The sequence below is a fragment of the Cryptomeria japonica genome, chromosome 9 (assembly GCF_030272615.1).
Source record: "Cryptomeria japonica chromosome 9, Sugi_1.0, whole genome shotgun sequence".
Taxonomy (NCBI): domain Eukaryota; kingdom Viridiplantae; phylum Streptophyta; class Pinopsida; order Cupressales; family Cupressaceae; genus Cryptomeria; species Cryptomeria japonica.
In genome coordinates, this window is record NC_081413.1 from 518,838,533 (window position 1) to 518,854,849 (window position 16,317).

At 41.6% G+C, this 16,317-nt stretch overlaps 1 protein-coding gene across 9 annotated transcripts in view; it reads right to left on the reverse strand.

The window, feature by feature from the left end:
* LOC131066905 (varicose-related protein) overlaps positions 1-16,317 on the reverse strand; it is a 146,858-nt gene that overhangs the window by 13,959 nt on the left and 116,582 nt on the right. The window lies entirely within an intron of this gene.

Here is a 16,317-nt window from a genome sequence, read left to right on the forward strand (position 1 = left end):
AGTCGGTGGCTGTTATTACTGCAAGAATTCACATTCAACATTATAGTACGGCCAGGGAAGAGCCATGTGATCGCTGACCAACTGTCACGAATCAAGTCGGGAGAACGAGCGGAGGGGGTGAATGATGATTTTCCGGATGCGCACTTATTCTGGATTGCGGTTTTACCATCATGGTACACTCGTATTGGCAAGTACCTATCGACGTCCCAGTTCCCTCGGGACATGCCACCAGGGGAACGACGTAAACTGGTTCTGAGGAGCCGAACGTTCCAACTGATCAATGGACTCCTTTACAAAATGGGGACAGATCAAGTACTCCGCCGATGCGTGATGGAGGAAGAGATACCGGGGATTTTGAAGGAAGCACACGAAGGACCCGCAGGAGGTCATATGGGGCCGGACACGACAGCCAGGAAAGTACTGTTAGCCGGACTATGGTGGCCGACGCTACACAGCGACACCAGAGAATGGGTCGGAAGCTGTGATACATGCCAGAGGGCCGGAAAACCACTAAAACGAGACTTCATGCCATTAAACCCTTCAGCGGCACAAGAGTTATTCGAACGTTGGGGGCTTGATTTTGTGGGGCCTTTAAAAGTTAGCAGACCGCGGCGATGTACATACATTGTGGTAGCTACGGAATACTTGACAAAATGGGTCGAAGCACGGGCCCTACCCGATAACACCGCGGTGAGTACAGCCAGATTTATTTATGAACAAATTATCACGAGATATGGAATTCCGCTTCAGATAACCAGTGACAGAGGAGGCCATTTTGTGAACCATGTGGTGAGACTCCTTACGACGGAGTTCAAAATTTTTCACTCCTTGTCCAGTCCGTATTACCCGAGGGCCAATGGTCAAGCGGAGGCGACCAACAAGATTCTGGTTTCGGTCATCTATAAGTCGTGCGGGGTAGAAAAGGAAGATTGGGAGGAGCGACTACCGTCGGTGTTATGGGCATACCGTACCACCTACAAAGTAACGACGGGCCAGACACCATTCCAATTAATGTACGGACAGGAAGCGGTAGTACCGATGGAGTTCATGGTGCCAAGTCTCCGAATTGCTATTGAGAATAAACTTGGCGATATGGAGAGCCTGAGGGAGCGCCTGTATGCCCTAAACAAACTCGATGAACGAAGGCTGATGGCACAATGGGTGACAGACGTGGCCCAGCAACGAAGGAAACATTGGCACGACCAACACATTCGGCGGGCGAGGTTCACCCCGAGGCAGTTAGTCTTGAAATATAATGGACAAAACGAGATTAAGCCTGGCAAGTTCAAGGTCAAGTGGTTAGGCCCGTACAGGGTCCGAGAGGTCGTAGCAAACGGGTCCGTCAAACTCTGGACCCTCAACGGACAAGAAATTCCGGAGGTTGTCAATGGCTCAAAACTTAAAGTATATCATCAGAGGCTGGAGGCGAGCAGGCAGCTCGACAATTGAAAAAATTAAAAATTAAAAAATTAAAAAAAATAAAAATAAAAATAAAAAAATAAAAAAAATAAAAAATAAAATAACTTTGGGTCCACCACGCGGTGGAACCACCGTGCGGTGACCACCACGCAGTGGAACCACCGTGCGGTGTCCACCGCACCACCTACAACCCTCACCGAACAGCGCATAGAGCGTAACAAAAACACTACCGTGCGGTCAAGCATTTAAATGAAAATACCAACGGACAGCGCGAAAGGAGCTAAGGAGCTACCGTGCGGTGGGCACATCCAAACGGCAACGCGTTCAAGTGCGGGGGTATGTAAGCAAGTCCCAAGGGAAAACAAGTGCGGTGATCACACAAAACAAATAAAGTATACAAACAAGCAAATCCCAAACATTCCTAGCTGCTGCGTTAAGTATATTCCAGACTCCACCATGCGGTACTTGGCAGCTTTGAGGAGATGAAAAAGGGTTGCCTGATCCATTTGCCTCACTAACTCCTGATCCCACATCTTCACATCCTCCTCCGAGATGTCAGCAGCATTGACATAATATTCGCAGTACTCGATCACCTTCACCAGAATTTCGCTGGAACATTCTGCAAAGGAACGGCTTTCTCCATTCCTAGGTCCTCCAAGAGGTTCTTTAAGAATTTCAACTGCTCGGCCACGGCACAGTCTACCTCAAATATCTTGTCATCTGAATTCTTCAATCTCAACTTACATTCCAGACTCCACCGTGCAGATATCCCGCGCAGGAGCAATCACCGTCGTAAGGTCCTATCTCCCAGGAGGTAGTTACCAGCAAGGAGTTAATGGAGTCCGCAGGTAAAAGAAATTGGAAAAAGCGGTTGCAGGATACCAGTCATTCGAGAGTTCTCCCTTCGGGTGTTCGAATAGCAAGTAGCACAATGGACGCCACGCAGAAGAGAAAGGCACCACAGCAGAATGCCGCAAGAAGGAAGAACACATTGACTCCACAAAATATCACCTTCGAGGGATTGAATGGGTCGGAATGCAGGAAATGGTGGCAGGATACACCAGATGATGATTTGGTGAAGAAGAGCCTCCGTAAAGCAGGAGTGGATTGGGCCATCCGAATGCCTGTCTTTGCTATCCGTGAGTATGAGGGAGCATTACGGTTCATGGTAGACACTTTTGATAGCCATTCACGGACTAGTACTTTTGAGTACCTTGGGAAGGATATCACGATATCCTTCAAACCGGCAGATTTCACGAGAGTGTTTGGCATTCCAAGAGTACATGGCAAGAAAGTGGAATTGAAAGCTAAGAAGATGACGCGAGAGGAAAAAGAATATTGGATTAAACGAGTATCCCGAGACTTGACCACAGCAGAATTGGAGAGCATTGTTGATGCCACGAAGAGCCGTGGGATGCGTAGGTCTTTTGTTGCAGAGGGCCATTGGCGGTGCATAATTGATGTCATCAAGAACAGGTTGACGGGGTCTGGTAGGGCATCGGATATCGCTCTACCGCAGATCATATTGATGAATGAACTTTTGAATGGCGTTGTGTATGATTGGGCTACATTGTTATCAGAGCGGATGTGTGAGTTCTTGAGGATGGAGCAGCGCATGTTTTACATGCCCCACTATGCCATCGGATTGTTTCTAGAGGCCACGCGAGAAGTAGTACCGGAGGCAGAATTGGAGATACAGCCGCAGAGACCATTGGCTGTAGGTGAGCCTCCTATCATGCATTGGAGACACCTTGACATTGGCCATTCTTCGGCGAAACAGAAAAGGATAGTAGAGACCCCCTCGGCAGAACCTGATAGTGGAAGAGAGACTTCCAGCAGCGAAGAGGTTTCGGAGGAGGAGGATTCGGCGGAGGATAGTAGCAGTAGGGCGACAGAAGAGGGGAGGATGGATCCTGCGGGGGAGCGAGTCTTGTTTGCGCCACCCTCACTACCACTTGGCACACTTGTGAGGTCATCCGCGGGAGTGGGAGGCACGTCGATTCCAGCTTTTGGGGAGGGCCGCACGCCCGTTGCACTTGGGCCCATGCAGCAGGTGGCATCACCTTCCATCGTACCACCTCCGCAGGCTAGTGCGCCACCCGCGGGACCGCCTCCGGCCATAGAGGGACGTACAGAAGGCATGGCGGAGTCATGTGGATCACCGCAGCAAGTAGTGGCAGAGGAGGAGCACAGGGAGGTGGTCCACGCAGAGCCTCAAGTGCGGTTGGACGTTGTGGGATCCGAGGCAGTAGTGACTGTGTCTGCCTCTTTGTTGGAGGAGCCTATGGATAGACACACTTTAGAGGTGGAGAGAGGTCCGGAGGTGTTGAGTACGGATCCATCGGTGGTGGCTATGGGGAGTTGGCTGACCCGGCGATTTCAGATGACGGTGATGCCACCAGTGGGAGCTGTTGTGTTCTCACCTCGGCGAGAGCCTCTGATGGAGGTGGTAGACTTGGAGGATTCATCGGGTGAGACACCGGTACCAGCAGTAGGGCATGAGATAGGAGAAGTCGTCCCTGCTATCCAGAAGCAGGCGGGGGTAGAGGAGACACCTTTGTGCCAGCAGGATGCAGCAGTTTTGGTCCCACTTGAGCCTCCTGCACCTATATCGGGGTCCCAAACTCCGGGGCAGGATGGGGAGGACATTGAGGCTTACTTAGCAGACATGGTGACGAGGGGTCGACGAGTGGTGGCCACGGCTCAGACGCGAGCTTTGCAGCAGGTTGTGGAGGAATTAGAGCAGGTCCTCGAGTTTATGCGGGTAGGCTGTTCGACAGCTTTTGCTACATGCTTTGAGTCACAGGGGTGGCCAGCTATTCAAACAGATGCGATGCTCGAGGCTTGGAGTGTGCCTCAGCCCGTCGTGGAGAGTAGGGTGACTACTCTCGTTCGACAGATTGAGCAGGTTTACAGGGATGCCTACTATGCATTGCGGCAGAAGCAGCATGAGTCCGCGGTCCACGAGGCTGCTCGTGTAGAGATAGAGAGAGATCTCGCCAGACAGCAGGCTTCGTGGGCAGCCGAGAGGACGCAGTTGTTAGCACAGCTTGAGACAGCCCGTGCAGAGAAGGTTGCGGTTGACATCCGCCTGTCGGAGGAGAAAAGTGCGCGGAGCCTTGTGCAGCAGGAGTTGGATGCTGTTACTGCAGAGCGGGGTTTGTTGCAGACTCAGTTGGTTGGTATGACAGAGTCCACGGATACCAAGGAGAAGGAGTTGCTGGAAGCTGCGCATATGGTGAAGACGGCTTTAGAGAAGGTGTTGGTGGCGGAGCGGGATGTGGCAGCACGCACTCAGCAGGTTTATGACCTCCGCGCCCGCCTAGCGGCCCAGACACCGACATCCCAGCCTTCGACTTCAGGGACGCTTCCTCAGCCCCCTCCTTGACTTTGTTTTGGGTGTATATATGCATTGTCTCCATTTTGTTGTTAGTCGTCGGAGAAGACTTCTTTTTTGGGGGGGATGATGTTATCGGAAAATATGTATAGTTTAGGAATGTGAATTGTTGATAGTCAGTTAGCAGACGGGTAGGTAGTTGGAGTCGCGACGGTTGTGTCGCACCCCTTCGGCTGTTATATATCGTACCACCTCCGGGTGTTGGAGGACATGTAATGCTGACGACAGATTATAATATGAACATCTTTTGACATTAATGGAAAGCTTATTCTGGTACTTCCTTTGTAATTGCATTGTGCATTGCTGTTCAGTTTCTGTATTCTTCCTGTTTACCCAGTGAGGTAAACAGTCAACAATTGTCATGTTGCCTTCTGAAGCATCAAATTAATGAAGACCCTTAACCTATTTCCTTATTCTTTTGCATAGGCTAACTAGGTGATGAAAAGGAAAATAATTAAATAAACTTTACATTATATTTTAAAAAGATAACTTATATTTAATTATTTGAAAAAAATTGTTATAATTGTGGATTAAAAGTGTCGCTAGGACCAAGGTCCTTAAAGGGATTATTAAAAAGACACTTTTAATATTTTATAGCTTTTAAGGAAAAATAAAATAAAAGAATATTAAATTATATTATTTTCCTCTGAAAAGTTATAAAAAAGAGGTTTGAAAAAAAAGAACAATCTTCTTGCTCATTTTCTGACTTCTAGAGAATGAATGTGAGTTCTTCTTTTACCTAAGGATGAAAACCCTCCTAGCCATTTGAGTGATCTCATCCAGACATCACTAGTGTGCTAAATGCATCCAATTGCTTGAAGAATTTAAGCCCACTTCCAAGCATCAACAAAAGACTTATTTAAAGACCAATATACCATGGGGCTCAAATATTCTCATTGCCCAATTGAGGACTAACTTGCCTTGTCCTCGGTGTGAAACATGTAGGTGGAAAGGCCAAAGAGGTTTGGGAAGAGAGTGTATGTGTCTTTTGCACAATGGGGGCAACCAAAATAGAAAAACACATTATTCTAGATTGCAATGCATGCAAAGAAATTTAGAAGCATTTTGTAGACAATCAAGATTGAATTTACATCAACTACAAAAACAATTCCTTGAATTAGGTTTAAGCAAGTTGAATAAGTGAAAAAACTCCCCACATGCAAGAAAGTCACTTAGTGCATTGATTTAATGGATATGCCAACTAGGTCCTATGTAGATTCAAATTTAATGTTTCACAACAACCTTTCGTTCAATAAAATTCGTGCAATTATCAATATTCCTCTATAAAAACATAACATAGAATTGTATAGAAGGGAATTAAATAGTTGTAGGTATTACAATTCTAAAAAATCATACTTGAAAGAATATAGGTAATAATTATAAATTGAATAGCATACGATCAGAACTTCACAAAGCAAAAATAGCAGGGTCTACTGTCCCACAAGCCATTGTGGCCTCATGGACATCAAAAGTCTTCTATTCTATTCTATTCTTTGTTGTTTGGGTTCCATATTTTGGTTGTGGCTTTGGTATATTTTCATATTGTGAAGATCCTTTGATTTCTAGTTGATTTTGTGGTTTGGATATTTAGAAAATTCATAAAGAATACATTTTGTTGTGTCATTCCAATTTTTTTTATGAGAGTTTATTTTCATGAGTTTGAATTTCAAATTTGATGAGTTTTCTATATTATTTCTTACGCAATCTAATTAATTTGTAGTGCAGCTATAGGGATGCAATGTCCCCCTTTTATAGCCTTTCAAACATCTTTGGAAGCTCCAACTTTCTTGGAGTTGGAGCGTATCAACCCACTCAAATTGGATTTAGTGGTGTTGTCTTCAGGAGATCAAAATGAATCGATTGGTTCTTTCTGAGAGCAATTTCAACATTCCGAGTGTCTTCCACACTTCTTGGAGAAACATTCTATTTTTCGAAAGAATCAATATTTATTAAGTTGGAAGCAACATCAAAAAGCTATAACTTCAAAAGTCTTCACACCAAAACAAATAATTGAAAACCACTGAAGCTTCTCACCAAAATCTGGAAGTTTACCAAACTAAAAACAATAATTAAGCACTAGAAATATTTATTGGATAAAACAAAACTGCAATACTTGTGTGGAAATGCATTGAAAGGCTAAGAGGGTAATCATCCTCAAAACCAACAATACCAAAGATATTTCTCTCTAAAGAATGAAGAAAAAAGAATGCATGTTCATTCTGGAGAGATGAAATTGTTTCAAAAAGCAAGAAGCAGCTTTTTGAAAACATTCCTCTCTTTTATAAGTTTTTTCAAGGAACTAAAGTAATATTATTTTCATTTTGATAATTATCTCCTCAAAATTATAAAATGTATTTTTCACTCACCATTTTGTGTCTTGGGTCTAACAAAACTTTATTTAATCACTTATATCCACCTTTTTAAATAATTAGTATAGGTTGTTTTTAAAATTAAATTACTTGCTTTTGTCATGCCCCTACCCTTTTTTGAACAAATCAAATGCTTTAACAGATGAAATTCGGATGTTCTAGGACCAACCTGATAGGATAACCTAAGCAGTGAAATAAACAAAGTAACTAGGGCCGAGTTAGTTTAGGGAATTATCTGCCACGTCTAAGGAAATAACTCTTCCTAAGAGAGCCGACTAACAAGGTAGGGTTACAGCAATTTGTAAGGCCGACCATAATTAATTAGATAGCAATTTATTTTAATTAGGCCAACTAAATGAAAAGGCAGCAGGTATGATGAAAAGACATCAGGTGTATCTCTTCAAACGGATGTATCCTTTTCCCAAATTAAAGATATAAAAAGGGAGTTCAAACCCCACTTGAAGGGCATGGAATGAAAAAGGAATACAATAAAAAACATTTTGAGTTAGAGCAAGTCCAGAGCAGAATTAGGCCCGAAATATATGTGATGAATCTGTAGTCAGATTAAAAAGGATGAAGCAGAAATAACGAATAAGAATTCTTAGATCTGAGTTGAAATCAGATGTGGAATAAGGTAGAACAGCAGAAAAAGAGATCTGATTTGAATTATCAGGCAATAAGAATCTGAATTACCAGACAATAAGATACAGCAGTTAATTTAGAAAGGATGCCTCTTTATGAAGAGAGATATTCTTAGTAAAGGTTGCGACTCTACGTTTCTTTTGAGGGCCACAAAAGAGGACCTACTCTTTGAGGAAAGGAATCAAACTAGATCAGATCTTGTATGTACAATCTGCATTCAGAAAACAACAAACCTGTGATCTAGCAGTGATTGGTATGCAATGTGGTTGAATAAATTGTCTGATATATAATCTTTTATATATCTTTGATCTAGTTATTAGAATTGCTAATCTATTTAGATTCCTATAATTAGCAGATTAATTTATTTGTTCCCCTACAAGCAATCATATATGGATTAGAAGGAAACATGTTAGGGAGAGGCAGCAGACCGGTTCCCACAATCTAAGCAAACCACCCCATGTTGGATGAGCATGAGCTCCTGCCACTTGTGAGCCAAGGGTTCAAATTGTCTTAGTTAGATGTTTCACGCCCTTGGGCTTAGTTGTGGCGAACACTTTTTTGGGTGCCCTATCATGCTTTCCCCTCCGATCCCTATATGGTTGGTTGTTGGAACAGGAAACTATAGAATGGATCCAAATTGGAGATATTGTCTATCCTTTCTTGAATGTTAATTGCTAATTTAATTTAAAAGTTTAATAGCTTTTAGATGATTTAATTGTAGAATTATAAAAATACTATTCAAAAACAAATTATGTTGTTGGAATTGTTACTTTGGACACAAATTAGGTATACCCCAATAGGGGGCATTACAATTGGTATCAGAGCATTAATCCTGCCAACCTACGGAATAAACCTACTTAACCACCATACAATTAGGGTTAAGTTGTTAACTATCCATCCCCTTCTTAAGTGAATCAAAGAAAACAATCAAATAGGCCAACTTTTTACTTCTATATGTGTGTGCCTGCAAATGTATTGCTTCATGCTTCATGCATTACATTTATGCTTCCTGCCTTGCATGTATTTATCTGTAGTACTTCATGCCTTACATGTATTCTTCATTCCTTGCATATATTGCTTCATGCCTTACATGTATGCAACCTGACTTGCATGTATTTTTGTGCATTGCTTCATGTCTAACATGTATTTACGCTTCATGCTTTACGTGTATACTTCATGCCTTATGTGTATTGCTTCATACCTTACATGTATTTATGTCTATGTTTCATGTGTATTTATGGATATGTTTCGTCTCTTATGCATATTTATGTGTTTGCTTCATGTCTGATATGTTATCAGCATGTTTACTCCATGTGTGTTTTATATGCGTGCCTTTCTCATGTATGCTTTGTATCTTACGTATATTTATGTATTTGCCCCATGTTTGTCATCTTTTCAGCATGATTACTTCATGTGTATGTGCCTTCCTAATATGTCTTGAATATGCTTCGCATCATGTTTAATGTGTTTTCAACAATTTTATTCCATGTGTATGAGTCATGTTGTGACCTTTTCACACATCGCCCCATTGCAAACGGGGACCCCCTCTTTCCTACTTTACGCTTTTGTTAGTTTAGGGTTTTTGGCAGTCAAGTGGTATTTTTTTGAGCTTTCATGGCCGAGTCTCATTTTTTAAATGACCATGCCCGAAGGTCTTCAATGTGCGTGTAATGTTAAATTTTTTAAATTTTTAAGTCAATAGGATTAAAGTGTGTAAATGTTTTCAATTTTCTATTCAATGAGCAAGATATATAATGTTATTGTATCTTTCATGTAATTGTCAATTCACTATATAATAACTCTGATTATTATATGGTATGTTGCAGATGGCGAAAGAGCATTAATAAATTTCGATGATCTTCCAACATTCACCGATCGGTATATATGTACATGCAACCAAAGGGAATCAAGTAATACCTTGACCGGTCATGTCTATTAGACATGACCGATCAAGATCTTACATGATCGTGCCTCTTCAAACCATAATCGTAGTTAACCGATACTAATCAGTGTTCTGTGCATTACAATTTATAACCGATGTTAATCGGTATTTAAGCATTGGTTAAGAACCCAATATTAATCGGGATTTGTTTGCAAAGTTATATATATATATAAATCGAGAAATACGATCACAGCAAGATCGTATATGTGAATATCAACATAAGTTTAAATGATCATGCATACGATCATCATTATTGGTATAAGAAAAACCGAAAATAACATATAGAAGAGTAGTTATAATAATCATCAGACAAAGGAATGATAAATGAAGTCTTATCATAGTCTATCGATGAGATAGATGATTGAATGAGAGACTTCATTTATCTCTCATTCAATCATTTATCTTACCGAGGCTATCATGTATCAACAAAGTGTCTCAAAAATGTTAAAATGTCAAGGTGATCCCAAATTTGTCTAAGTGTTAAGGTTGCAACTTGCTTTAAATGTGAGCGCAAAATGTGTTTTAAGTATTGCAAATTGGTGTGAATTCTATGCTAGAGCATCAAAAGTCTCTATAGGAGTCGTTTTTCTAATCCTATGAGGTAGAATAAGTCAAATGTGCACAAAGTCCTCATGGACCCCTATTTTCCACCCCTCAAATCCAGTTAAAATGTTAGAAGTCTCGATGGAAATAGAATTTCCACTGCAAAAAATGACGAAATTGGGTAAGTTTGGGCTTTTACAGTGTGAAAATCATCATAGTCGTGAGGGAAGACATTTTTCCCCCATGAAATTAAGGCATAAAAGTGAGTTGTCCTGATGGGAGGCGTTTTTCCACTGAGCAATAAAGGTGAAAATGGACTTTGTCTTGATGGAGCATGATTTTCCACTCCATTTTTTAGAGAAAAGAGTTGATTTTATGATGAAAATGGTCTCAGTCCCGATGAAGTGCGTTTTTCCCCTCATGGACCAACTTTGCAAGTGTTTTTCGGGAAAATATCGATGCATCTAGAATCTCCACTGAGTTTGTCCCGATGGAGGTTGTTTTTTCACCAAGCCTTCAAGAGCGAAAATGTACAAGGAAAGTGAGTGTCGATGACCCACATTTTTCCACTAGGAGGTAAATGACCAAGTTAAGTGCAATTTGTGTGTCCAGATGAGGTCCGAATTTCCACCAAAAAGGGAAATGAGTCAAACAAAGTGTAATGTGGATGAATTTATGTTGTCCAGATGAGGTGCATTTTTCCACTGGGGACAAAATGATGAATTATGACTAAGTTTAACCTATCCAGATGGAGTTCAAATTTCCCCTAGAGAGTGCTTTGATGAAATTTGACAAGTTTTAAAGAGATTTTCAGTCCAGATGTGTTGGTGTTGGAACTAAGCCACACCCAGACCGACTGTAATGTCCCTACTATTTAGAGATCATTAACCTCGCAGTCTGCTCACCTTTTCCCTCTGCCTGCAGTCCGCTCCTCCTCCTTCTCCTTTAGCCTTGACCGATGCCTCCTTTATAGCCCGGAGGGGTTGTGCCCCCCCACGGGCCCCTTCCGCATGAAGGGTTGTGTAGGTAACCACAGCCTGCAGTCCGCTCCTCCTCCTTCTCCTTTAGCCTTGACTGATGCCTCCTTTATAACCCGTGAGGGGTTGTGCCCCCCCACGGGCCCCTTCCGCATGAAGGGGCGCGGAGGTAATCGCAGCCTAGGCTGTGGTTACCTACACACCACTTCGTTTGGAGGTAACCCAGCCCTCTTTGGGATTACCTTTATGTTTTGTATTTATATCTTGTTTCCCTTTTTTTAAGATATTAAATATTAACATTAATTACATTTCATTTTAAATAAAATACAATATATTATTTCTTTTTAATATATTAAATATTAATTACCTTTCATTTTAAATATATAAATACTATATATTATTGCCTTTTAAATATAATAAATATTACATAACATTTCTTTTAAATATATTCAATATTACATATCAAAATATATTTAAATATCTTTCCATTTAAATATATATTAATTATTTAAATAACATTTCCTTTACTAAGACAAATTAAATATATTTCCTTTATTTTAGATTATTATTTTAATTTATTCATTTACAATATCCTTATCCACGCAAGTGATTTTACATCTTGTGATACCGTAGGGGTTATCACAGTCCCTCCGTCTCAATTTTGCTTGTCCTCAAGCATCTTTAGATCTTCCTCCCTTTCCCAAGTGGCATCCTCATCTGGGAGATTCCTCCATTTTATCAGGTGTTCGGTAATGGTCCGGTTCTTGAGTTCTCTTTTCCGTGTATCTAGAATGATCTCTGGGTACAATGTGAGTTTCCCTTCATCATCTAGAGGGGGTAGTTCGCTGCAAGGAACCAAGTGTTGTCCGAGAACCTTTTTAAGTCAGGAAACATGGAACACATTATGTATTTTACTGCTCTTGGGAAGCTCAATCTCATAAGCTACTTCTCGGATCCTCCGAATTACCTTGTAGGGTCCATAGAATCGGGGTTTCAATTTTTCAGTCCCATTCTTTTTGAGGGATGATTGCTTATAGGGTTGCAATCTTAGAAACACCAGATCTCCGACCTCAAATAACCGTTCTATACGCTTCTTGTCGGCATAGATCTTTTGTTGGTTTTGAGCTTGGTGTAAATTCTCCTTCAAGGTCTTCATGATGTCCCTCCTCTACTACACAAAGTCTTGTGCTTTTGGTACTTTGCTCTCTTGGGTTATTAGTTCCCCAAATCTTGTGGCTTCATAGCCGTACAAGGCTTGGAAAGGACTCATCCTTATTGACATGTGGTGTGTCGTGTTGTAGCAATGTTCCCCTAAGTGTAGCCACTTAACCCAAGCAGTCTATTGCCCTGTAACATAATTCCTTAGGTAGCCCTCTATCCATTCGTTTACTATTTCAGTTTGCCCATCGGTTTGAGGATGGTAACTGGTACTAGGGGTCAAGTTTGTTCCTGCCATTCTGAAGAGTTCTTGCCAAAATTGGCTAATAAACTTGCTGTCTCTGTCACTGACAATATTTAGAGGGAGTCCATGGAGTCTGAAAATTTCCTTGAAGAATAGATCTGCTATTTGGTAGGCTTTGTATTCCGTGGAGACTGCAAGAAAATGGGCATACTTCGTGAGTCTGTCTACCACTACAAAAAAGCTATCCTTCCCTTGTGTCCTTGGCAACCCAGTTATGAAATCCATAGAAATACTCTCCCACTTTTGATTAGGAATAGGTAGTGGCTGAAGTAACCCAGCGGGGTGGGTGAGTTCAGTTTTATTGCGCTGACATGTTAGGCATTCTTGTACATATTTTTGGATATCTCTTTTCTGGTCTTTCCATGCATATCGTTCCCTAACGTGTTTATAAGTTTTGCAGTACCCCGAGCGTCCTGCTAAGGGGTTATCATGAAATTCTTTGAGAATTTTGCCTTTGAATCTGGTCTGAGGACTCAAGTATATCCTTCCTTTATACAAGAGATCTCCTTTAACTTTAAAATCTTCATTTGGAAGATTTCCCGCCAGGATTTCCTTTGTTTGTGGATCTTGGTTATATTCATTAAGGATTTCTTCCTTCCAGTCTTTTGAGATACTGGTGATGATGTTAAGATGAACCCGTCGGGATAGTGCATCTGCTGCCCCGTTATTCACCCCTTTCACATATTCTATATCAAAGTCATAGGCTTGTATTTTGCTCACCCATTTTTGTTGCCCATCATTAAGGTGCTTTTGGCTCAGGAAGAAGCGTAGACTGTTATGATCAGTTTTCACACCAAACCTCCCACAGACAAGGTATTGGCGAAACTTGGCCAAGGCGTGCATTATGGCTAGCATTTCTTTGTCATAGATGGAATAGAGTCTTTTTGCTACGGTAAGTTTACGACTCTCAAAAGCTATGGGGTGTTTCTTTTGCATGAGTGCGGCCCCAATTCCCTCCCCTGATGCATCACATTGTAGTTCAAACGGTATAGAGAAGTCGGGGATGGCTAATACTGGACAAGTGCTCATGGTTATTTTGAGTTGTTCAAAGGCCTGTTGGGCCTGGTCATTCCATGCAAAAGCCCTTTCTTTGTTAGATCGGTAAGGGGTGCTGCAATTTTGGAAAACCCTTTTACAAAGCATCTATAGTAGCTGCATAGTCCCACAAATCCCCTTAACTGTGTTAAGGTTCTAGGGGTGAGCCATTCCTTGATGGCTTTGATCTTCTCTTCATCTACACTTACTCCCGCTTCACTAATTTTGTGACCTAGGTAAATGATTTCTCTCATCCCAAATTCACACTTGGAGGCTTTAGCATATAATGATTTAGACTCCAAAATGTTTAATACCTCTTTGATGTGCAGGAGGTGTTCTTCCCATGTCTTGTTGTAAATGAGTATGTCATCAAAGAATATTAGAAGAAATTTCCTCAACTGTTGCCTGAATGTATGATTCATACATGACTGAAAGGTGGTTGGGGCGTTAGTGAGACCAAACGGCATGACCAAAAACTCGAAATGTCCATAGTGACATCCGAATGTTGTTTTGGGAATATCCTCTTCCCTCATTCTAATCTGGTGATATCCTGACCTTAGATCGATTTTAGAGAAGTATTTTGCTCCATGGAGTTCGTCCATTAGTTCATCAATCCTTGGGATAGGGTATCTGTTTTTTATAGTCTTTTTATTCAAGGCCCGGTAATCTATGCACATTCTCATAGTTTCGTCTTTCTTTTTAACCAATACTACTGATGAAGCAAAAGGGTTGCTGCTTGGTTGGATGTGCCCCATTTCTAATACTTCCTTTATGGTTTTTTCAATCTCCTCTTTGAACTTGTGTGGTTGGCGGTAAGGAGTGGTAATGACAAGTTTTGCTCCTTCCTCTAATTCAATGGAATGCTCAAATCCCCTTTTTGGGGGTAACCCCGGGGGAATGTCCTCGAAGACCTTTTTGTGTCTTCTCAGGATAGGTTGTATATCCCTTTGAATGACTTGGCCTTCGGTTGGAGATTTATCCAAGATAATACATTGGGCGACCCACTCTCCTTGATCGTGTCTAAGGATTTTCTCCATTTTGTTGCATGATACTATCTTTGGAGAGCCGTTGGGAATTCCCTTCAATGTTATCTCTCTTCCTTCATGTTGGAAGCATATCTCCCGATTTGGACTATCCATGGTGAATCTTCCTAATAAATTTATCCATGGCATTCCCAAAATGATATCATTCTCTAGGTTTACCACAAAGAAGTTCCTTGTAATGGTATGTCCTCCCAGGGTGACTTCCAATTGGGGTATAATTTGAGTGCACCTGTCCAAGACTCTGTTGCCCATGATCACTTCAAATCCTTCAAATTCTTGGGTCTTTAATCGTCTCTTTGCTGCTAAATGTTTGCTAACGAAGTCATGGGAAGCTCTGGTGTCCACTAATGCGATTACTTTCTGCCCCTTGATAGTTCCTTTGAGTTTGAAACATCTATTCTCACTTCCTTGCGTGATTACTGCCAAGGTACTAGGTGCATTGTTTTCAAATCTGGTTCTTTTATAAGGTCTTTCCTCCTCCTGTATTTCTTCTATGTTATTCAACTGTCCTCTTTTACATTCATGGCCTCTCACCCATGGGGCCTTGCATTTGAAGCATAACCCTTTCTCCATGAGCTCGTCTCTTTCCTTGCATTGGTGATTAAAGCTCCAAGGTTTTTTGCACAAGTGGCAAGGCTTTTCCCGGCGGTCTCTCTGGGATCCCTCATTCCTGTATGGAATTTTGGTTGAGGTATTCTTGGGGGCATTAAATTCGACCATCCTAGTTTTCTTAATGGCTTCCCCTAAGTTTTGTGGTTCTAGGGGTTTAACAAAATTCTTAATGGGGTCCCTCAACCCTTCTAAGAACATGTAGGTAAGCCTTTTCTGGGATAGGTCGGGGACCATTATTGACAAGTTTTGGAATCAATCTACATAATCTTCAATGGTTCCTACTTGCTTAAGATGTGTTAGCTCTTGGAAGTACCATTCTGAATCTTTCTGGTCGAATCGGCTGATGAGCCTTTGGGTGAACTCATTGTACGTGGAGACGTTTTTGTGTCCTAGGGTAATGAGACCGTTATGCCACCAATTATGGGCATTGCCCGTTAAATGTAGTATGGCAAATTTTATAGCATCTCCTTCGGTCATTGGACTGTATGATAGGTAGGTGTCTAATTTTTGTACCCAGGCTTGGGCCACATCCTTCCCTACCCCATCAAAACAGGGTAGGGACATTTTGTTAATTTTAGCTTTGAGATTGTTACCCATAGGTTTCTTCCTTCTACTCTCATTAGTCTTGGACTCACAGAAATCCCTGAAGGACACCACCCTCTGAACTTCTGGTTCCAACCTAGCATAAATTTGGGAGATTTCTTCCACCCCAAGTATGGCTGGTTCCTCCTCCTCCCTCACATGTTCTGAGGCAATCGTTCGTTGTCAACGTGATTAGAGTGTGTCTCTCTTCTAGGGTTTGACACATCTCTATTGTTGTTGTTGGTACTTTGGAGGATTAACTGGCTCATTCTTTCGAATTTCTCGTTGGTTTGC